The sequence below is a fragment of the Rattus norvegicus genome, chromosome 19, assembly GCF_036323735.1.
Source record: "Rattus norvegicus strain BN/NHsdMcwi chromosome 19, GRCr8, whole genome shotgun sequence".
In the NCBI taxonomy this organism is placed as follows: domain Eukaryota; kingdom Metazoa; phylum Chordata; class Mammalia; order Rodentia; family Muridae; genus Rattus; species Rattus norvegicus.
Window position 1 is genome coordinate 53,371,910 of NC_086037.1, and position 24,806 is coordinate 53,396,715.

The 24,806-nt window shown below is 44.4% G+C and overlaps 1 protein-coding gene and 1 long non-coding RNA gene across 3 annotated transcripts in view; one reads left to right on the plus strand and one right to left on the minus strand.

Annotated features, from left to right (window-relative positions):
• Positions 1 to 24,806, plus strand: part of Zfhx3 (zinc finger homeobox 3) — a 1,006,519-nt gene that overhangs the window by 582,764 nt on the left and 398,949 nt on the right. The gene's annotated exons all lie outside the window — the stretch shown is intronic.
• LOC103694327 (uncharacterized) lies at positions 1,298 to 3,557 on the minus strand. Its single transcript, XR_597251.4, has 2 exons — positions 2,164 to 3,557; positions 1,298 to 1,967 (listed from the first exon to the last, which is right to left on the minus strand). It is a non-coding gene; the product is annotated as an uncharacterized LOC103694327 (long non-coding RNA).

Genomic DNA, 24,806 nt, shown 5'->3' on the forward strand with positions numbered 1-24,806 from the left:
GGCAGTAAGATTAGAACTTCAAGGGCGTCCTAACTACATACCAAGTTTGAGACCAATCTAGACTATGTGAGATCCTGACTCAAAAAAAAAAAAAAAATAGTTAGGACAATAGACACTAGCCAACTGTGGATGCTCAGACCTGGAATCCAACACTATGAAGCTGAGGCAGAAGGATCGCTATGAGTTCCAGGCCAGCCTGGGCTACAAAGTGAGACTCTGCAATTGCTCCAAAGCTTCTTTTCTTCTAACCTTTACAAGGTCAAGAAGCTTTAAGAACCTATGCCTGAGCTTGAACGGAAAGACATCTGGTAGACCACACTTGTCATTTAGAGTTAGCATGATAAAGCTCATTGAGGCTTAGTAACACAGATATGTTGATCATGGCTGGTCTACGCCACACAGGAGAACTATTCCCAAGCAAGGCGCTCTGTGGCTTTCTTCAAGTAGTCCGTTGTCTGTGAAATTTCCTATTCTTCAGCCACAGAGGAGAAAGCAGACCCCACCCACCCCCTGAATTCGGCCGTGTGGAGATTCAAAGAGGTTCATTTGTTTTCATTAGAGCCCCTTGAAGGCTTTCTTCCCTCCTCATTAATGAATTTTTCAGTCTTTCATTAAAAACAAAAACAAAAAACCAACAAAACACGATCCAGCAGAGGACAGTAGTTAAGTGGCTGGCTTGCGTGGTTGTGCAGGCTTTAGAGAAAGGGGATGGGCCATTTCCTGATTGTGAGGAGGGGTTGACATCCTTGGTTAGTATGCTAATTTTGCCTCTTTCATTTAACATTCAGATCAGGTCTGAACAGGCCCTCCAGAGCAGCCAGGTCCAGGGATGGGTGGCTGTCTGCCTAGCATCACAGAACATGCTTTGCATGAATTACATAAATACCCAAGCGTCCAGTCCAGTCCGCATCGACCTCCACTTTCCCTCCCTCTCCCAGAGACACACAGACACAGAGCCACACACATGCAAGCACACATTGCGGATGATGCTGACACAGACACCCGCGAACAGCACAGGCGTGGGTCTCTATGAACACTGATGGTGCTCACAGACATACCTAACCGTCCATAGCTGGACTTAATTCATATTCTTTGGATCTCTGCTATGTCAGCCAGATATCTACTACTCAAGGAAACAAGGTATATCAGGGAGCCCGAAATTAAGAAGCAAGGTAAAAGTTTAAAAATTCCATTGGTAGGAGAATCTTATCTATGCTACCATATCAGGATTTTTTTTAATCCCGTTTCCACTCATGGGAAAGAGAACCATATAGCTCAATTAACTGAACGCCCAGAGAAAAGAAAATCCAACTGTTTTTATTCCTTGGGGTCCCCATCTTGTCCATATGCGTTTGGAACAGTGTATAAAAAGAGTTCACGGTTGGTTTGGGACTCACCAAGCCACAGCTGGGTGACAACAAAGAGGAATCCCCAACCAGCTCCCGTATGTCTGTCCAAATGGCAAACACAATCACCTGGCCCATTTGCCAGAATCCCAGCCAATGGAAAACTGAGTCTCCCCTCTTTCCACTCTCCCGTTCAACAGTGAGGCAACTTCTGAAGACAGGCAAGGAGAATAGCAGCTACTGGCAGGAGGCATGTTGTGGAATTGCTCTAAATAGACGGAATGACTTGGAGCCAGCAGAAAGACTCCAAAGCAAAGGATATGTTGGCTCTCACTGTTTGGGTCTGGTGTGGATCTGGTGTGGCTTTTCTTTTTCCTCAGTGTGCGGCTTAGCTGTGTAAGCTGGCATGCCATGACTTTCCCCAATCTTGTCCTCTTGTGCCCACAACAATATTCCCAGCCTCGGCTGAAGAACTCCAGCAGTTCCCAGGTTCCCTTCGGAGCTTCCCAAGCCATGGGTGTTTTCTCCGAACTGCAGACTTGATTTGCCTTGATTATTATTTTTTTGGCTCTGATCCAAGATGTCTTCCTGTCATCCTCTCACCGTCTTTTCCAGTAATCCCTTTTTTAAACATCACCAACAATTAGTCGATTTATCTCCATCACCAAGGACCACTGCCCACCCCCATATCCACATCCGCATGCAGACATACACTCGCCTGAGCCCCCATCCCTGTCTTGTTTTGCCTTGAAGTATAAGAAATCACAGCTCCTCATTAGCTGGAGAGCACGTTTGGAACGGCTTTGTGTTTACTCACTTAGTAAGTGATGCTGGCCTTTTTAATTATCCTCCTGCATGCCATTTAGAGCAGCAAGCTGTTCAAATCAAACCGAACCGGTGCACATCCTCGGCGAATCGGTTGGAAAGGACTGGGTTGCTTTTTTTTTTTCTTCCTCTTCTTTTACCTCACTGCTGCTGCGTCCTTCCTTGTCTGTCAGCAAGCCAAGGAATCCCCCCACCAAAAGCTCTTACGTAGGAAGACACCAAAACCGTGAGTCACTGTTCACTCCCAGAGCAGAGGAACGCACGGCATTTTGCACCTAGCAGCAGACCCAAGATGATGGGGCTTTCCTCCAAGCCATTGAGATCCCTAAGACCAGATGCAGTCCTTGCATCTTTCTTTCTTGCTGTCGCTCCCTCTTTCTCTTCCACCCTTCTCCATCCTTTCATTCTGGAGCATTCTCTTCTTCTTCTCCCTCTCTGTGATGTGACAGCCGCAGACCCCAGTCAGAGCTGGGTCCTTCTCACCTTCTGTTATTTTTTCCCCCTGCAGCAGTCTTTAGCTGCTACCCTCTGCAAGCTGGATCACCAAAGACACACGACTCGCTCACAATGAATAATCAATACGGATATTGATCTAGGGAAAAATGTTTGTAAATTCCTGAAAGGGAATCAGGAGCAGGGGGCAGGGAGGTTCGTGGGGGACGACGCTGCAGAGCTTTTGGATCCCCAAGTTTGGCCAGCTCCAAGGTGACGGGTACCGGAATGCGTGCCGATGTGGGTGTGCGCGCGTGAGGAGGGTGCCGTGTGTCGTCTCATTTCTCTACAGCTGCTTTCCCTGAAGAATCGGGAGCCACATGGTCGGGAGCCCCCGTCAACGCCATGTCTTGGCTGCGGGCCAGCGCTGTTTTGTTTTCATTATCACACGCTACTTTGCAATTTGCATAAATACAGGGTTATTTTTTATCGTGTCGTCCAAAAGATAGAGCAGGGGGAAAAAATAGACTCTTTGTTGTGTGCAAGAGGGGCTTGCTGCCTACTCATCGAGGCTAAGGATTTGCCTCTCAGGCAGGGCTCTGGGGCATAGAGTGAGGGCTCCAGAAGAAATACAGGCAAAGGAGAGATAACGACAGAGGGAAAAGAATCCGGAGGGGGATAAGAAGTAGGATTTAATGAGAACCTCAGGAAACTCAGCTTGGTAAATCCAAATATTAAAGACCTGTTTTCCTTGCAGAGAATCATGAAGGCTTAGGCAAGGAAGGTGGGGATAGACAGCATCCCGGGGGCTGCCCAGTGTCTCCTTAGATACCTTGCATGCTTTCTACTGGAATGAACCATTGGTTGGAGGGGAGTATGTGGCACGTTGAACATACATATCCTTTCCCTTGACCCTCATGCAAAACACGGAGAGACCAAAGATAGACCATGGGTTCCTTCTCAGCTCTGATGGCTTCCCCTCACCCACCCTACCCCACCCCTGAGGTGAGAAGCTTTCCACCTGGTGGGTTTCCTTACCTTCTCTACAGACCCAGCCCTCCCAGTCTCCACTCTGCATCTGTCCTTGCTTCCTGCTCCCGTTTCCAGTAAATGTGTCACAGGAGCATGATGTCTAAGGGACAAGCTAGGCACAGCTCTGTCCAGCATGTGCCTTTTGACCATGGAGACGGGGGCTCACACTCCCAAAGTCACACCCCAAAGTGGTGTTGGTCCTCCCATGCTCCTGGAACTAGAACTTCAATTTAGAGAAAGCCTCAACTACCTCAGCTACCAGCCGATGGGCACCATCTCACAGTGGTCTCTGTTTCTTTCATCTCCGCCATTCGCTCCAAATTTGCAGTTGGATAATAATTAAAAAAAAAATCTCTTTGAGGTCAGTCTGCTCTTCCTCCTATGGCCCTATCTCTTCCTGGGCTGGTGACAAAGGGGATGTGTCACTTGAGATAGCCTAGCTGTCAGGAGGAAGACCTGTACATGAGGATTCAATTCCAGCCGCTCTTGTCCTGAAAGGAACTGTCCACTTTATCAGCCGCCGGCAGCACCTCAGCAGCGGCTGCAGCAAACATGGCTTTTTTTTTTTAATTCCCTTTCTGGCTTCTGATTAGCTCTGGCAATCCAATTAGCAGAGGCATTTATATCACACAGGCTGAGGTTCCCCTACAAATCATGGCAGCTCAAACCAGTCATAAATCCCACCGATACTACATCTTCCTGTGACATGGATTAATTACAACACCAGGCCCTCCTAAGCAGGTCTACCAGCGCAAATACATAAGAATATTAGAATCAAAGAAGGAGCCAAAAAGGAATGTCTTTTGTCTGCTCTCGGGAATGCAGCAAGGCTGCCTGGGAAGCCATCATCATCCTCCCCCTCTGCACCTGAGCGTTGTTCAAGCGGAAGTCGAAGAGGCCAACTAGGCCTGAATAGTGCATTATGGGGGATTCAGGAGTGACCTAATCATGGCACATCCAAATGTTTGATTGGTTGCCCATGCCTTTGGGCCCTTTATTGTGTAAGTTCAGAGCGCTCAGCGACTCATCTCCTACTTGGGTCCATACACAACCCAGTTAGGCTGTTTTAAAGCCCTTCGAGATAAGAGATGTCTTTATCTTCATGGGTATTCCACTGCATTCGGGCACAATCATGATATTGTGGTAACTTTGCATCTATCTACCGTTTCATTCCAGATTTTCCCTGACATTCATCACCCTCCGGCCTCTTTCTCTCCATTCATCTAGGTATATTCATTCAGATATCAACTATTTATTCTGCTACACGCTCATCTATTCATCCGTGTGCATCTCGCTACCCATTTTCTTAGCCATGTATTGATCTATGAATTTCTTTCTATTATCTGTCATCTACTTGTCTATCCATTTGTGTCTCTCTTAATTCATTCATCTGCATTATCCGTCTATCCGTTCTTCAGTCTATTCATTAATCTATTCGTGTGTCTATCCATGCAATCATCCATCGCGGGCTTATTGGTGACCAGTTCCTTTTTAGTCTGTGCCTTTTGTTAGCTATGATCTTAACAGGGTCCCAGATTCACATTCCCAATCACTTTTAAAGTAAATGATGGCCATTTTCCAAATGAAGTCTATAAATGTCGTATGCTTGGCTGTCCATTCCTGAGGTTTTTTTTTTTTTAAATGAACTAAAGAAATGAATCAGTAAAAATCACATGATTCTAAGTGAGTTAAAATTACAAGGAAAATATTTTACCCTAGATTCCTGGAGCAATTTCCTTGCCTAATAAAATGGGCATTTCTGCTTCCCCTTGAACCAGGCCTTTAGAAGAGGTGGGTTCTTAGATAATATTTACAACATAAATCTCATTCCTTCTGTTATGTCTACCACTATGCATCCTCCATGCAAATGATTTAATTCAACCAGAAACACTTGAGGCTACCTGTATCAGGAAGCAAAACAGATATTAACTCTAACGTGGCAGTGTAGTTGGATGTGTTTAGATTTCTTTATCTAGAGAAGGCTCAAGACTCTACCTGTGCTTGTGAGTGTGTGTGTGTGTGTGTGTGTGTGTGTGTGTGTGTGTGTGTGTGCGTGCGTGTGTATACAATGAATGTGTATGCATTTATGTTTCAGGAAAAAACTAAGTACAAAAATTGGATTTTTTTTCTCATTATTTATAGTTAAAATGCATTTAAGTCTAGGCTGAGATTTGGGCTCCCACACTTCCCCAGAACCCTAGGTTTAGCTACAAAGAAAATAGGCTTATGGGGAGAGGCATGAAAACAGTCACTTCCACTGAAGATAGAACACCCTCGTGTTGCCCTGAGCTGTCAAGACTGAGTAGGGCGGCCATGACTCCTCAGAGTTTGCAGGACGTTGTTTCCCAAGTGCTAGCCCATGTCAGAATCCTACCGAGGTAGCAGATCTCTGCCAATGTTCGCCATCAATATTATGATAGCATATAGGTAGCACTCCCAATTTAGAATTCATTTTTGTTGGTTTTTTTGTTTGACTAAAACAAAGCATGCTTAGCCCTCTATGTGCACTGGTTTCACAGGCAGGGATTCGGCTGAGAACTATTCAAAAACATTTCATAGACCATCTCTCCTGAGTAAGTGCTGAGTCTGTCGTCATTCCCTAAGCAATGGATATTTATTTGCATAACACTTACCTTGTGCTTGGCACGGTATATCATCTAGAGATACATAAGAGAATATCATTGAATTGGACACTACAAGTCACCTAGAATGACTAGAACATAGGACTCTATGCACAAAGTATGTGTAAATAACTTTGTTTTCCCTATAACTCTTCAGTGTCCTTCAACTAGACTGTCCCCAAGAGTTCAGGAGTCAATACCTTATAGATTCTGAAAGATGACTATATATTGAGGTGAGGACCATAAAAACCAAGACAGACATCATGAAGCCGAAGAGACAAGGAAAGACCTGAGCCATGATGTTCACTCTGCCCCCATAAAAACCAGAGAGACAGAATTCACCTACTTCTTTTCTCTTGTCCTGTTTCCATTCACTTTCCCACCATTTCTTCCCAGATTCTCTTGTGATCTGGAATAAAAGGGCCTGATCTTATAATCTAATCCTGTTTTCATTTGCCAAGCTAAGCTGGTCCCTCAAGTCAGTACAGTCTGTTTGATGTCTAGGGCTCATTTGTAGGAGCCTAGAAAAGTGCTTTGATTTCTTATTTTCTGTAGAATTTTATCTCTGTTTCTAATTGTGTGTACATGGTTGGAGGTGGGGTGTGCAGAAGCCTGTGGAGATAAGAGATGTCCGAGGTACCAGAGCAAGACTTCCAGATGGTTGTGAGCTGCCCAGTGTGGGTGCCAAGAACCAAACTCAGGTCTAAGCCAGAGCGGCAAGCACTCTCAAATGCTGAGTCACCCCTCCAGCCCCTCAAATCCTTTTAAAAAGCATTCAAAATATAAATTTCTGGGTCAAGAAAATCATGTTGACATATAGTCATAGCGTTGCTCATACATGTTCGTCTGTATACTAACACGGTTCTAAAATGTCTTGGTTTTCCCAGAAAGGACTATTTCCTGATAGAGCACACTGGGCCTGAGGGAGTCACATAGCTCCCCATGCAACCATAACTTGTCACTACCCAAAAAGTCTTGAAGGTAAAGATCTGTTGGGAGCCAGACTATGGCCTGTGTTCAAATTCTGATGCTGCCACTTGGTGGTACCACTTAATTGTTCGAGGTGATGTCTCGTGTCTGCGATCCCAGCATTTGGGAAGCTGAGATAGAAGGAGTGACATGAGTTCAAGGCCACTGTAGGCAAGAGGGAGACCTTGTATTGAAAAATCAAAGTCACTCAGTTTTTCCCTCTCTTTAGCTGTAACTTGAAGTCATAATAGTAGTAGCTATTGTGGTTTAGATATGAAGTAACCCCCAAACACTTGGTCCTCTGATAATAGGTACAACTATATCAGGGTTCTGACCTGATCAATGTATTGACCTCTTCTCATAAATAAATATATATATAACACATGTATATGTACACATATGCATACGTGCATAAACATTTATGTGGACATGTGTGTGTGCATGTGTATATGCATATCTGTATACATATTTATGCATACATATATGTGTACATATTGTATACATATATACACATATATGCACATATACATGCATATATACATATATGTTTGTGTATGTATGTATATGTATATATGTATGTGAATATATAAACATAACGTGTACATATTTGTATACATATACACATATATGTGCATATATACATATATGTAAATGTATGTATATATGCACATATATGTATATATATGGAGAGATAGGGGAAATAGGACCCATTTGGAGGAAGTAGGTCACTGAAGGCAACCCTTTGAAGAGTATCTCACCTCTGCCCACTTCCTGCCTCTCATGCTTGCTTTCTGTCTGCCATGAACAGATAGCTCTCCTTCCAGTCATAATGCTTCTCCTTCCTTGCCTTGGGCATAAAGCTATGGAGCCAGCCCACCAAAGACTGAAATCATGAGTCCAGATAAACCTTTCTTTCCTTAAGCTGTTTCTCTCGGGTATTTGCCACCGTCCCGAAAAGCACACCAGTGCATTAGCTAATGCACAGGAACGTTATGGAGGTTAAATGAGATCATATGCGAAAGATGCTGAGAAGAGGGCCCGCACATAATGACAGTGCAGTGAAATTCATTACAGCGACTGTTGCTATTGCTCAAGCTTTGACATCATGGCTACAAATGCCCCCTTGTTTCTACTCTAGCAGCTCTGGCTAAATCAATTTTCACTTTAAAAAGTTTGGCGATCTTCTTGACATAACAGAGGGAATAAGAATGTGGTAATTGGACTTTTCTCTCTCCTCTGGAAATCAGAACATTTTCTCTCAGAGAAGTGCTAAATTCTGTGCTCTCTACCTGGAGCGAGGTCTTAATTCCATATTACAAAATCCCTTTAATAAATCAGCGTCACCTCTCCTGATGGGGGTTTGATCCCTTCCGAACTTAAAACAATCCTGCAAAAAACCTTATTAAGAACCACAGGTTGAAAAGAATATTGTCAAAACTTTCTCTCTCCTTTCCTCTCCTCACTTTATTATCTCTTCATTTTTTTTTTGTCATTTAACTCCAATTATGAGATGCTAAGTGCTTTTGGAAGTTCCATTGTTAATATCTTCTTACAGCACTATTAACGTAAATCAAGTTTAATAGTGTCCCAGCAACTGTAAAAGCAATCAAAAATTCAGTACTCACGAATCATTCTGTAATTTCAGCATAAAATGTTAATAGAAATAATATCTAATACCATAAAATATCAGTAAATTCAACTTTAAATATAGGTGATGAATCTCTTCACTATCCTATAGCATGCGTGGAATATTCTAGTATGAAGCCCTTAATTGGCCAAGCCATATCTCAGTCATGCTCAGGCTGTCAGAAGTCCCCTCCTTTGCCTTAGCCTTGCTAGCCAATCCAAGCGGAATGAGTGGAAATTACCAGCCATTTCTTCATGCCAAACATACCTACTTATCTGACCACTGGGGTGGGGTGGGGGTGGAATGGCTCAAGATCAAGGTAGGAAGAACAGCCAAGCTGAAGGAATGAAAATTAAGACCAAGATGTCCTCAGGAGCCCCAACACTCTGTTGTGCGCCGTCAACAAATATGGCGAATGTATAGGCTCTGTCTCTGGGGAGAACGCCCCTTCTGGGACACACCAGACGGGAACCCCTAATGCTATTTCAGGACCAGTGTCTTATTCATCCATCCGTAGGTGACCCATTTTTGAGTTTTAAAGTTTGATCAAAGTCAGCAATTTCTTATGAATAGCTAGTCTTCAAATGCTTTAACGTACGGTAGCATCCAGTCATCCGTTCAGAGGCCCTTTTCGTTGCGGGGTTCACGGCATCTTAGCATGGACCACTGCCACGTTACTCATTTCTGTCTAAATGCAGCTTCTTTGAAGTAAAAAAGAGAGCCTGAGGCATCCGGGAAGGCCATCAGAGTCAGCGCTGCTCCCCTTTGTGCAGACCTTCCTGTGCTCATACGCCCCTGCATTATATTTCAATTTGATTGACATGAATAACTTCCAAACAACTGACTCTTTAACAAGATGGGTCTGGGATGGTGGGGCCGCCGTGCTAAGATGCTCCAAAGCAGACACTGATGATCTGGGTCCAAATGGGGTGCAGTAGGCGCCCGTCCCTAGGACTTCCATAAGCAAGGACAGTTGCAATTCAGATAGGAAGTAAAGGACACCGGGCAAAGAGCTCAGGAGGGCAGCTCTTGCCTAGCTCTTGCATGAAGTTCTAGTTTAATCCCCAGTGCCAGAAAAAAGAAAGAAGAAGAAGGAAATGAAAAAAAAACAAGGAGGAAGAGAGAGGGAAGAGGAGAGGAAGAAAGAAAGAAAATGGAAGGAAAATGGGAGAGAAACAGGAAGAGGCAGTTTAGCTGGTGTTAGGTGAGGAGTCAGGTGCAAATGATACAAGGTTGGATCAGGACAAGAGCACAGCGCCCCAGTATTCACCCTGTGCTTAAAACATACTGTGAAGCTCTCATTGCTAATGAGTCCTGGCCTGTGGAAACTGGTATCTCCAAATCTCCTAACTGATGTCTAGCTGCAGATCTGACCTCCAGGCATTTGCTCACATCTCAAACCTGGCTTCATTTGCAGCCTGAGACTGTCCTCAACTGTCCTTCTGCCCTGGCACTGGTTCCTTCCTCCAACCAGCGCTTCCTCCAGGGAGGGACACACCCCCGCTGTGACACGCATTGGTTGGCAGAACATTAATAATCTTTGTAATTTTAACATGTGTTTCTACATATATGTAATAATCTCATGGCTTTATGGATACTGCCTTGAAAACTGAGGTTCAAACTATTTAAATAAAATTGTAAGGCTATTCAAGAATAAAAATGGTAGTCACGATACAGGGTTTTCTGAACTAGAATAAAATTAAGGCAATGGCTATCGAATGACAGAAGTCCAAGGAAACAGCTTAAGTTGCTCTACATAAGAATAGGCTGGGTGCTGTGGCAGATGGCCCAGTGCATGCTGGACAAGCACAAGGACCTGAGTTCATGTCCCTGGCATTCACATGATAGCCAGGAGTGGGGGGTATGTAGCTCCAAGGCCTGTACCTGAGACAGTAAGGAGACAGGAGGGGCAAGGAGAAGGCAAACACACAATTGAGCAAATGGAACCCAGAAGTAGACCCACACGAGTAAAGCCAAGAGGTCTTTGACAAAGAATTTGTAGAGCTATAAAAAAAGACACGAGTCTTCTAAAGATTTCTGGAAATGTGTAAAACATAAGGCTTATCACTGAGTTATGAGTAACAGAAAAATAAAATGTCTGCAGACAGAAGGTTAATTTGATACAATACAGTATATCCATACAACAGTGTACTGGGGCAGCCATGTTGAGACATGATAAAGACTTAGAAAGTATATTTAATGTGTTTGTATGTGTTTTTTAAAATAGTAAGTAAATTATAAAAAATAGAATAGAGGGGTTGGGGATTTACCTCAGTGGTAGAGCGCTTGCTTAGCAAGCGCAAGGCCCTGGGTTCGGTCCCCAGCTCCAAAAAAAAACCGAAAAAAGAAAAAAAATAGAATAGATATGTGGTATCGCCTTTACTTTTATAAAAAAGATATAAACCATTTAAAATAAATCTATGTATATGTAAATATCTATGAAATAAAGTATACACTTCTATAAAAATGAATAAAATAATGTGCCAAAATAGTTACTGTGACTAGAAGTATCATTTTATATTTTCCATCTTATATTTTTCAAATCTCTTAAATGTTCTGAGATGGTCATATATATCTTTTATAATCAATAAAAATTATAATAGCTAGATAAATAGATAAAAGATAGATGATAGATGTATGTTAGAGTGAGATAATATATCCATTTATTACAAAGTTTCACCCAGAAGCTGGTATATAGGACATTTTTTATCTTTTGGCTATAGTACCACCTACTTCAGATTTTTTTAAATATTATTTATTTATTTTTATTTATATGAGCACACTGTAGCTGTCTTCAGACACCAGGAGAGGACATCAGATCCCATTACAGATGGCTATGAGGTTGCTGGGATTTGAACTCAGGACCTCTGGAAGAGCAGTCAGTGCCACTGAGCCATCTCTCCAGCCCCTACTTCAAAATTCTAAAAGCATGTTTGTTCCTTAGAAACCCTGCTTCCCATATGACCAGGGTCACAGATTCAAATGTTATGTGTGACCAGATTTTCTTCTTAGAATCATCCCTCATGCAGTAGCAGCATTCGGGGAACCCAAATATAAATATGAAAAATGAAGAAAATATCAAAGTAATCGAGTCACCCTGAGTTGATTCAGAAGGAATCTCCTGGGCCCTGGATGTTCCTCTACTATTTTATTCTTCACACTGGAGACCTCGGGTCAGGGAAGAGTAGAGGCAAGAGGTAACAGATGGATCTGTTTTGATGTCCAGCTCAGGTTCTCCCTGGACACCTCCTAGCCCCCATTTCTCTAATAACGGCTCCTTCTCTAAGTCCTTTCAAATCCAGCATCCTGTTCTGCCATGTCTGGTATCCCAGACTTTCATCTGGAACCCCTGACCAAGGAGGAGAGTTCATGCTCAAGCGAGTGTTCTGTGGAAGTTAGAGTTAAGTCGGTAACAGACACTCAGATAGGATGGCTCTGTCACCCCCATAGCTTTGTTATGCTTCCAAGCAGCATCTTTGTGCCCAAGCAGTTCTGTGGTGCAGGGCCTTCAACGGTGTCCTCTTTGGTTCATTTGTCCCTGCAACACAGATCCTCTCTAGACGACCTAGAGCACAGCCTGTGTAGGACCCACCACCAATTCCCTGTAGCATAGGTGCCCCCTGGGCACACCCTTCTTCACTTATACAAACGCATCCACCGCCACCCCCAAACTTTATCTATCCTGGGCCTGTTTTACAAGATTTGAAGTACAGAAAAAAAAGGAATTATAGTAGTTTGGATGAAATTGTTCCACATACTAGTGTATTTGAACACTCAGTCCCCAGTTGGTGTCACTGTTTGGGGAGGCTTAGGAGGCGTAAACTTGCTGAAGGAATTATGTCACTGGGGGTGGGCTTAAGACTTGAGCTCAACTCCTTTCAGTTTGTTCTCTCTCTCTCTCTCTCTCTCTCTCTCTCTCTCTCTCTCTCTCTCTCTCTCTCTCTCTCTCTCTCTCTCCTTCCTAACTGTAATTCAAGATGTGAGCTTTCTGCTTGATACTCCCTCCATTTTTCACACAGGCGGCCATGCTCGCCACTCTCCCTTCATGATGGGCTCCCTCTAGAACTGCAAGCCCAAATAGACTCTTTCTTCTCTAAATTGTCGTAGTTGAGTTTTATCACAGTAATAGACAAGAAACTAATACAGGGAGGAGGAAAAGAGGGGGGAAGGAAGGAAGGAAAGAAAGAAGGGAGGAAGGAAGGAAGGAAGGAAGGAAGGAAGGAAGGAAGGAAGGAAGGAAAGAAGGGAGGAAGGAAGGCAGGCCTTTCAGTGAATACAGCCTCATAGAACCATGCCTTGACAGACTATAAGGAATTTATATTTCAGCTCTCACTGCCCCATTTGACCAGATGTTTTTGCTTAGCACAGACGCTGCACAATGAGCATAGCATCACTAAAGGACTCAACAATCAAAGAAGTTTAGAAAATTCTGCTGTGGTTGTTTGAATGAAACTGGACCCTAGGTACATGGGGAGTGGCATAACTGGAGCTGTGGTCTTGCTGGAGGACGTGTGTTACTGGGGCAGGCTTTGAGGCTCCAGATGCCCGTGGCAGGTCGGTGTCACTTTCTTTCCTGCTGTCTGATGTTCCAGATGTCGAGCTCCTTCTTCAGCACCATGTTTGTCTGTATGCCATCATGCTTCCCACCATGGTGACAGTGGATTAAATCTCTGAACTTTAAGCCAGCCCCAATTAAAGACTTTCCTTTATAAGAGTTGCCATGGTCACGGTGTCTCTCCACCGCAATGAAAACCCTACCTAAGACAATTGCATATTGTGTCTGGACTTTTGGAGCTTAACATATATGCTGTGATGTTAAAGGCTCTGAGACTCTTGGAACAAAGACTCTGGGAAGCAGAGCAAAGCTGGGGGAGTAATGGAGCCATTGTGTTTGAGTATCTGTATTTGGTTTATTTCTGACTTCCATAAAACACTGACCTGAGAATGGCCTCTCCTTCTAGTCAGTGAAAATTACCCTAGCACTTCTCTTACATTAATGAGATCCCATTCCTTTTGTCTCTCAATTTGCTCAATTACATAGTTTTCCTCAAAATATAGTTTCCTGAAGAAGTCTCTCCCTGTTGCTAGAGAATCCCTCTTGTCCTACTGCTCTCTGGTTTTTACGATGCTAAAATTTTTGACAAGACCAGCGTACAACCCACTACCACGATATTCTCTGCTCACGTGATGGTAGGTGATCTTTTCATCTTATGGTCTCTTACCAACCATTGAAGAGTAATGGAAAACGCAATCCCCTTCAGACAGCAGAGTGTTGACTGGGACCTGGACACCAGTCAGTTCTGATGTCACCCTGACAACTTAGCAGATCCCACACCAGGGCTCAACTCCCTCCCTCCCACAGTACAACTCATCCCTGTATCTGTCGCTCCTCTCTCTCAACATCAGACATCATTCTTTGTTTCTGGTCTGTCCAACAGAAACCTATAGAGGCTAGGTTGTCAAATGACCGAGCCACCTTGATCAAACATCTCCAATGACATTAGTTTCCTATCAAAACAACCCACAGCCCCAGACCTTTTGCTGGTTCTATGACACTGGTTTATCCATAGAGGCCATATCTGTGGATGTAAAGATCTGCCACCAGATAATACAGGAACAAGATCCAGTATATCTACGTACAGAGGAACAGCACTCAGTCACAAAAAAGGAAGAAGGGTCTGGAACAGGCTGTGGTGTGATAAACCTTGAAGACAGGATGTTAAATGAGAGACAGTTGTGAACTTTATGCTGCATGGGTCTATTCATGGGAAATATCCAATATAAGCAAATTCACAGGTATAGAGAACAGAGTTGTGGTTCCAGGAGTGTGGAGAGGAGGGAAACGGGGTAGTGATGTCTCCCAGGATGGATCTTCCATTCGGACGGATGAGGAACTCTGGAATTAAACGGTAACAGCAGTGCAATGTTTTAAATGTACTTAATGCCACTTTACAGTGGTCAAGTGCATGATGACTGTATTTCCTGTATTCATCAAGTCAAACCAATTCAAAAGGCGCTGGAAATCACAGAGATACTTAAAATAATTAGTGAGCGGGGTGGGGGGCTGGAGGGAGATGGAACCACAGATAAAGACACTTGCCTCCAAGCCTGATGACCTGACTTCCATCCCTGAAACCTACAAAGCCAAAACAGACAGCCTCCTCCCACAAGTTGTCCTCTTGCCTCCCTATGCATGGCATGGCATGTATGCTCACATATAAATAAACAAATAAATACACGTAAGGTTTATCTTTAATAAAAACAGTTGGCTTATCCCCACAGTCAGCCCAATATTATACTCCATAATCCTAATCCCCAAATCTCCACCAGATAATGAGTCCCCCACTTCTCTCCGGAGCACACGCCGAAGTTTGCCAGGAGCTGCCTTCTTGTTTATACTTAGCTGTGACGGACTGCAGCGTCACCTGCTATGTTGTCCCTTTGCTAAGGAGCAAAAGGAAAATAGGCCACGCCACGGCTGCACATTCTGGGGGTCTTCAGGATGCACAGAGCCTGTACTACGCCAAATGTGGGGTGGAGTGATGCAACGCTCTCACTCTCATAAGGAAGCTGAAGAGACCGTCGGTTTGTCTCCTAGAAATGATGTGTGGACAGTAAAACTCATTAACGGTCTCTCTTTCTCCTTTAAAGTCCCAACATCTGTAGGTTAAAGGAATTAGCTCTAAGTTCGTATCTGTGACAAAGCCATCAGCGGAGACAGCTATGAGAAGGGAAGTCTATGCCATCTTTGGGACCACAAAATACTCTGCATTCCTCTGTTATCAAGAAGGCTTCTTTTCGCCTTCAGGAGAGAGAGAGAGAGAGAGAGAGAGAGAGAGAGAGAGAGAGAGAGAGAGAGAGAGAGAGACCGCACCTATTGTGAAGCTCCGAGAGAAACAACCTTTAATCCTTGCAAAGCCCAATAAAATTATGTATATTGACTGAAACCCGTGGAGTGGGGCTGACGGGTTTTTTCATTACCAGGGTACATTGTAACCTAGCTACCTTTGAAAAGTAACCAACCTCGAGAGGCACTTGACATTTGCAAAGAATTATGGGTGTCCTCTCTATGTCTTCTCAAGTTCCCAAATTTACAATGGTCTTAATTTAAAAGTTAAGCCAGAGGGATCAATTGCTTAGTGTCGGGCCAGGCTGCCCTTTTTAAAACAAAACAAAACAAAACAAAAAACAAGCCCCCCCCCCCTCCCGTGGACCAGTGCGACCTGACTTCCTTCCTGGGCTCAGGTTTTGGTGAGTCACACGCTGTCCTGTGTTTAATTTTGAAGGAAGGTGTTTGTACTCAAATCCAAGTTGCACGTCCCAGTCCTCCAGGTGCTACTGAGACACACGACGGCCGCAGCAGCTGGCAATGCGATGGTGAAAATGAAAAAAAAAAGGGGGGTGGGGGGACTTAAGTCTCTTCTTTAGCAAATCCCCTGGAAATGACACGGAGCCCTAAGGATCAATACCATTGATCCAGCCGAGGCCTCCAGCCCTGCTGCATCTTGCTCAAAGCAACAGTCACAGCCCAGGGAAAACACTAAAACCAGGCCCAGCAAAACTGCGCCCAGATCAACTGAGGGAGCAGAAAACCAAATCCAGCCTGCTTCCAGCTTTCTCTATTTGGGTAACAGCCGTAGGTCAACATGAAAGCAAGGATCCGTCTGAAATTCCAAGGGGGAAGTCAAGGGGGCCTTGGCCTCACTCGCCCACATAACTTTATGAGCTTCACTGACACCAGCACCCTGTATCTCCTGCTGAAACCCACGTCCTGTATAAGTCAAGACTTTGGGACAAAAGAGGAAGCCAAGCTACATGACTTTCAAGAAAGCATCAGAAGGCAGGTATGGTACAGAACGGGAAAGGCAGAGGTAGGGAGAACAGGGGAGGGAGATCTGAGTTTGAGGTCAGCCTGATAAAGACAGAGAGAGAACACTTGCACAATATTTGAACCTTGGTAATCACATGGTCTATCGTTGTCACCTATAAAAATCAGGCAAGACATAATCACTCATAGGTGAATTCTGTTTTACCACAGTCTGGTACCCAGACTCCAAAGGTGAATGAACTCTTAATACTCTACTGGTAAGTCTCCACTATAATTAGTAGAAGACCAGAGGAGTGCTCTAGGATCCCAGAGGAAGGGAAGTGACTCGGAGAGGGTAGGTTTTGCAGAGAAGCTGGCCATTAGTGAGCTTCAGACATCTTGGTAGGAACCTTGAAAGACATAGTAAAGATTGCATTTGCCCTGCAAGCAGCACGAAGTCTAAAACAAAGGGCTGGCATAAGGATTTATCAATTTAAAAAAAAAAAGATAAGCCTAGGTAGCAAATGTATCAGTCAGCGATTGCCACCATTATGCTGTGTAACAAATCTTCCTCAGCCTGCCTTAAAACATACCCATGTTCCTTGGTTCTGTTGGGTTGCAATCAGCTGGGCTGGGCCCCAGATGGCAAGAGGAGTTCAAGTGAACTTCATTGCTCAGGATTTTCAAACCAGTCACTACTCAAGACATATTGATCTGTGACAGATCCACAGGGCATAAGTGCATGGACAAAAGATGCAGTGCCTCTAGAGAGCCCCTTCTAGAACACACACACACACACACACACACACACACACGCACACGCACACGCACACGCACATGCACATGCACATGCACACACACCCACACACCACCCATACACAGAAATACATTCGCACATGCACACATACACACAGGTGCACAAGCACACACACCCAGGGGCAAATGCAGCCATGCAACTGAACCACACACCGACACACGAGGGAGGACGCCCTGCACCTTCAGTGGGAAGAACTACAAACATCACAAGACAAAGGCTGTCGACATACGACTCTCAGATGCAGAAGGCATGAAGAATTGTGAACAGCGATCCTTCCTCCCACGCCAGGGAGAAGACAAGCGGGGGCTGGGGTGGGGGTGGAGAAACCACAGGCGGCTTATGATATGTTGAGTAGGGTCCCGTGTAAAACAGAAGGAAACAATCCATTGAGGAACACACTAAACTCTTCTGAAACGGAGGGATCCAACCGAGCTGGCCTTGTTCATCTCTTTAGAACAGGGGTAGAACACAAGCTGGAGCGTTATTAAGTGGCTGGTTGAAACACTTTGGAATTCCTAGTTGAGTTATAGTCTTGGCAGTGGCTGTCTTGCAGACCCATCTGGTTTGAATTGGCAAGAGCACAGCTGTGCCTGTTGGGTGGGTGAGCCTCTCTTTTGAGTAATGGGTCTGCATGGAAGGGGTGGAGAAAGGATGAGACCGTTGTCATGAAAAATGGGTAGAGAGAACACAGAGCTACTAGTGGTTTCGCTCTGCCACAAGGAAGTGGGCCTGTGGTTCTGGGCTAGAAGACAGATTCCTGTAGGCTGACTGGGTCCCCCTCTGTATCGCACGGACTGTCATCCGCACTGGGCTCCCACGGCCACATCTCATCCTTAGGTTATGAATTGATTGTTTTGCTTTTATGAGGACTTGGATAATTAGTTTCACGTTTTTAATTTATAGCATCGGCTGAGCTTTTTAATCCGTTATTTATGGCAAAAAAAAGAGAACTAAATTGCCTCCCGCCCCCCTCCACAGGAAGCATTTTGGATCCCGTGGTTGGTGATGGGTTGTGCAGCCAAGCCTGTGGCCTTACTAAGGAAAACTTTTCTCAGAGATGAGTTAGGATAGGATCCCTGATTCTCTTCTCCCTGGATCTTGGGAACATCTGAAGCCTTTAGGAGAAGGGGAAGCTGGGCAGGCTGACAAGAGATGACTGCCCCGGTAGAAAGTGGCCCTTGGGTGTGATCGTCTCTGTGCCCTCTAGTTGTCCTCATTCACTTCAGACAACCACAGGATCTGTAGTGAAGCACGTGTCATAAGCCAAAGACCACAGGCACGTCCAGCCTCCTGCCGTTATAGCACCGTGTTGTTGCCTACAAAGCTCATCATCCAGAGCCTTGTGGATGAGTTCCTAGAAGAGAAAAAGAAAACAATTCTCCTTTTAAGTGGTTTACAATTGTATGCTGACCTTCATTCATGGGCGGCTTTCTGACACTGAGCAAGTTTGAGCCACCGACTATAAGCAATAGATTCTAAGCGTCTTCCTTTACATCTAGGTCAGTTAAAGGCTTCCCCAATCCTGTCTCCTATGCTCTGAGTTGAGTTTGTAGCCTGTCTTAAGCCACAGGAACAAAGCCCCCATCCCAGTGGTAGGTCTCAGGAAGCCAGGCCCCAGGCCTTTCACTTAGCCCTACTGCTGAGGTAGCAAGAGGCAAGCGTGGATTGTATCCAGACGGTAGCTCCAGCCCTGAGCTAGAGTTGCAGCTTCCACACCAGCTTTGATCCTTTGCCCAAGCCTATCTAAACTGGAGTGTTGAAGGGTTAAATACAAAACACCAGACTGCAATGGAGCAGTCCAGAGGACAAAGAAGATACTGATGGGCAGCTGGGGTCCTGCCCCTCCTTCCCTGCATCTAGGCCAAGGGGTCTCAGTGTTTACTGAATATTAAATAAATACCAATTGAATCGTCTGTTTAATGAGGTGTATCAAACTTGTAATAAGATACATATCTATTAAACAGTTGTGAAATCTCAGTAAATATGTTCTTAATAATCAAGGGTGCAGATGGCTTACAGATTGGACCAGAGAACAAAGACAGAAGGAGCCTGTGTGAGGAACTGAAGAGCCATCTCCTGAAAGCTGAGAAGGAGGATGATTTTGCAGCCAGAATTTGATACATGTATCTGGACTGAGCCTGAGTCAAAATGGGAGCCAGGCCCATAAAGGGCACTCTGTAAACTTCAAAACTTCCAGATGAAGGGTAACAGCCACACAAATGAAAGACAGACAAATGGCTGTTCACAAAAATGCCCCCCACCCCGTCTGTGTGTTTTAAGCACAACTTCAAGGTGCAGGAGTACACAGGAGTCTCCGTCACAGCACGCACTCCTTGAACGTCCCCCAAACTGCAGAGCCCAGCCAAGAATGAGAAAACAAAAGAGTCACATGATCCGTAGGGAAGGATTATTAACTTGTTTTTCTGTCTCTTAAAAAGTGGTAATTATCATATTATATTGCAATGTGCTATTGAGGTTACCTCAGAAAACTACTGAAAACTGATCACTTTCCTCCTCCTCGTACATGTAGGTCAAACCCAGAGTCTGGTTTGGTGGGATTGTTTGCCAAATAATTGGTGTTTAGAACCGAGAAAAGGATAGAGGAGCGGAATGTATGGGGGAGGCAGGGTCTCTTAAAGGGACCTATGGGTGAGCTCGAAGCTCAAGACGGTGCTGCCTGACATTCCCCGAGTCAATGGGCACAGTGAGAAAGGTTGTCTCACCACCTCACAGTCACCCAAGGCTGGGTGTTCTCAGCTTAGCTCTGATCCCATGACCTCATCTAAAGGGCAAAAGAATCTTCCTCTCACACAGTCCCACATAGACAGTCCTAGCTACGAAACTCCAGGGTGTGTTCTGTCTTTCAGATGAGGAAGTGTCTCAGAGGGTCAAAAGTACACTGATGGTAGTAACTGACCTGGTTATTCCTTCCTGGATCCCTGACATTGTCCTCAACATTTACATATATTCATGTATCTAAACAATGAAATAGCCATGAGCAGATATTATCTTTCCATCCTATGAAGAAACAGGGAAGGTAGGCTAAAGAGAAGGCTCAGAGTATTTGCTGCTCTTGCAGAGGACAAAAAGTTGGTTCCCAGCACCCACCTGGTGGCTCACAACTCTTAACCAGAGTCAGGCTCTAACTCTAGCTCCAAGCAATCCAGTATCTTCTTCTGGCTTCTGAGGGCAAGAGGCGTGGCTGTGGCGTACACGCATGTATACATACAGGAAAACACTCATCCTATAAAAGTAAACATTTTTTTAAAAAGAAATGGAGAGAAGGTTGCTGGAAGGATAGTTCAGTGGGTAAGAGCACCAGTGAACATAAGAACCACAGTTGTCAACCCGGCACTCGCATAAAAAGCTGGCTGTAGCCATGTGTGTGCCTGTAAGCCCAGCACGGTAGCTGGCAGAAACAGGAGGATTTACAGGGGCTCTTTTCTTTTCTTAAAACACACACACACACACACACACACACACACACACACACACACACACACACACACACTGAGAGAGAAGAAGATGGAGAAGGAGAAGGAGAAGGAAGAAGGAATTAGGAAGAAAGAAGAATGGGGAGGAGGAGGGGAAAGAGTAGAAGGAGGAGGAAAAGGAGGAGGAGGAGGAGGAGGAGGAGGAAATGAGAAATCTGGGGGATACAGAAGCAAGATCTTCCAGCAGGTAGATGGTGTTGCTGAAATCCAAAGTTGCCTGGTCTGGGTGCCACTGGAGAACTTGTCACTCCTGTGTCAGCATTTGGCAGGAATCTGAGAATCGTGAGTCACGTATGAAAGCATAGTTTTTTTGTTTTGGGGGGGTTTTTTTGTTTTGTTTTGTTTTTCGGTTCTTTTTTTGGGAGCTGGGGACCGAACCCAGGGCCTTGCGCTTCCTAGGCAAGCACTCTACCACTGAGCTAAATCCCCAACCCCTGAAAGCATAGTTTTAGAGTGCATGTAGGTAACCACTGGATGAAGTGTCCTGTTTTGTGTTTTCTGTTTCTGTTTGATTTTTTGCTCACTATGGTGTTGTCCTGTATTTTGTATATGTGGATTCATCTTGGATGATAATTAGGGTTCATAAACACATAACTGTGGTGTCACTAGGACTTGATCTTAAGAAAAGTTCAGGGGTTGGGGATTTAGCTCAGTGGTAGAGCGCTTGCCTAGGAAGCGCAAGGCCCTGGGTTCGGTCCCCAGCTCTGAAAAAAAGAACCAAAAAAAAAAAAGAAAAGAAAAAAAAGAAAAGTCCAAAAGGGATCCCGGCGTTCAGAAATTCCCTACTCACTCACATTTTGCCCAACATTGAATTCATGGACATTTCCTACCCTATCAAGTGGCAAGTTGAGAGCTAGAAATGATTCAGTGGGTGAAGTGCTTGCCACCCAGGCCTGATGTTCTGAGAAACTGTATAAGAGGTGATCGGTATTGTAGCACAGGTGTCTGTCGTCCCAGCTCACTTCTTTGGGAGATAGGAACAGAGGCATGAGCACAGCCTGATGCTCCTGGGCAAAAAAGGGAACAACAGGAAAGACCTGGTGTAAAGCAAATGGGAGGTAAGGACCAAATCCAAAGGCTGTGCTCTCAACTACACACACACACACACACACACACACACACACACACACACACACACAAAGAGAGAGAGAGAGAGACAGGAGAGGGAGAGGGAGAGGGAAACAGAAATAGAGAGACAGAGACAAAGAGACAGGGACAGAGAGACAGAGAATTTTTCTCAAAAAAATGATAAGAGGAAGAGGAGGAAGAGGAAACAGAAAAAAGAGGAGAGGAAAGGGAGAAAGAAGAGAAGCAACAACTTTGGGGGGTTTAGTTTGTACTTAAAATTTATTTATTGTTGTGTATGTATATTTGTCTATGTGTACATATGTGCAAGTGTGGGCATGTGCATGTGTGTGCCTGTGCCCACTAAGGCCGGAAGTCTTCAGATCCCTTGGAGTAAGCCACTACTTGTGGATACTAGGAATCAAATTCTCATCCTCTGCCAGATTCTTGAAGCAACAAGCCGACTCGCTGGCCCTTGGTTTTTGTTTTAAATAAAATGTGGAACCAACAAGCAAACCAGCATTTTGAGAGGATAAATGGAAGTGGTATAAAATGAAAGTCAGCTTGTGACGTCGCCCTCACATGGGCTTATAATCTAAGGCGGGTACTGCTCTGGTTGTAGAGGGAACTCAGGGAGACACTTTACTGTTTGTATCTGGTCATTCGGTCTCAAGAGGAAAGCTGGATGGAAACACAAAGTGTAAGCATGAGTCACTCTTAGTCCCAGCACTGGGAAGGGAGAGGCAGGAGGAGCTCTGTGAGTTTAAAGGCAGCCTGGTCTACATAGTGAGTCCTAGGCTGACAATGGATTGACAGCCTCAAGATAGAAAAAGAAAGAGGAAAAAAAAGAAAACACATCCTGCAGGCCATCATTCTATCTTCGGGGGCATGGGATTCTGTTATTGTGTCTCCCGGATGCTTAGAAAACAGGGGTAGTGTTTGAAAAGACCCTTGAGGGCCCCCCCAAAGTGAAGATGTCTTCCCTTCACCTACAGTGCTGCCTTAGTTGTCCCCTCGCAGACGACTGGCCTGTGGGCCCTGAAAGGGGATTAACTGTGGCATTGCAAGTGTGGCTCTTCTGAGCTGACATGGGACCTCGCTCTGTATGCTCCAGGTTATTAGGGTGAGCGGAGAGAATGTGCATTTATTTACTGAAGGTACTTTATAAATCAATACCTTGTTTTTGAATTCAGGTCAATAGGAATAACTCTGAAACACAACCAACGACTACAGCAACCCTAAAACAGCATTTTCGACTTATTGATTTTCTTGAAAAGTATCTTTTCCTGGCATTATTCACACACCCTTGATAAGAAACTCGGTGCAATCAAAAAGATGTGATGGATTTTTTTAACCCCCAAATATATATTTATACCTTGTTGTCCCCCCAACATGTCTTTGAATGGTAGCCTGGTGGCTTCTTTGGACTAGATATGTTTGTGGGGGGAGATGAGGAGATAAAGCCTGCGTTTATCCCCTGACCTTTTGCTGTCTGTTTTAGAGAACAGCCAGCCAGACCAACAGCTGTTTAACCGGACTCCATCTTCCAGTGATTTTTAGATATTTATCTAATTTTGCACGAATCCGTGTTTCTTCGCATGCTGTATCTACGGGGCACCTTAACTGGCCACAGCCGTCACCTGGGCACGTCTGCATTCACGCAGCCAGAGGGAATGCTCTTAATCTGAAATGTCCATAGACACCATAGTGTTAGCGAACACCCAAAGTTATTTGCACATCCATGCGTGCTTATTTCTTGCAGAGGGGAGAGCATGCATGATTCCAACCAGGGAAACCATGACCCTGAAAAGCTTCTCCTTGTTCCTCTAGGCTGTTCTCTGGGGACTTCTGGCTTTCCTGTGGCATCTGGGGGTCAAAAGAACTTTCATATTCATATACCGAGATTTGGGGCCCATTTCACTTTAAATTCTCTCCAAAGTAGTTTTCTGACAGCTACATGCTACTGTGCATACACACACACACGCACGCACACACACACACACACACACACACACACACACACACGGGGACGTGTATTTATAGACATAGTAGTGGTGAAGGTAATTTCATAGGCTATCATGTCCATTGAACAAGAGAGTAGTGGCTTATCTACATGGACATGTGACCTCCCTAGCCACAGATTTCCAAACAAGTTTACAGTACAGGATGAGAATTCCCTCATGAAAGCAGGTATCAAATCGGATGTTCTTCCCCAACCCATGCTATGAGTGCTAGCAGAGAAGAGGCTCCCAGCCCAGTTCCATTGTAGTTTCTTTATGTCTTGTAACCAAGGTGCGTGGTTTCTTCAGCAATAGGCCTTACCCACTACTTCTAAGGGATGAATTATTTTAATGTTTGACCATTATTTGATTACAAAAAAACAATAATTTCTTTGGTCAAACCCAATAGAAATATAATATTAGACCTCTATATGGGTCACTGCATTTGTTTGGGTAAAAGAATTTCACCGTGTTATATAACCCAGATTATTTTTATAAAATAACATTTTCTTTGCATGTCTCCTCTCCTCTGTCTCTGTCTCTTTCTATTATTATTATTATTATTATTATTATTATTATTATTATTCCTGCTGATAAAATAGTGTATCATTTGAAGAAGACACAGAAAAGCACTGGTAATGTGATCATCTAGAAATAGCCATTCTTTTTTCCCCAGTGATAATAAATACTAATGAAATTTATTTTGAAACAAAACTTTTGTGTACACGATTTTCCCTTATTAAAGGCAAAACATTGTTGCCTGCTAATGAG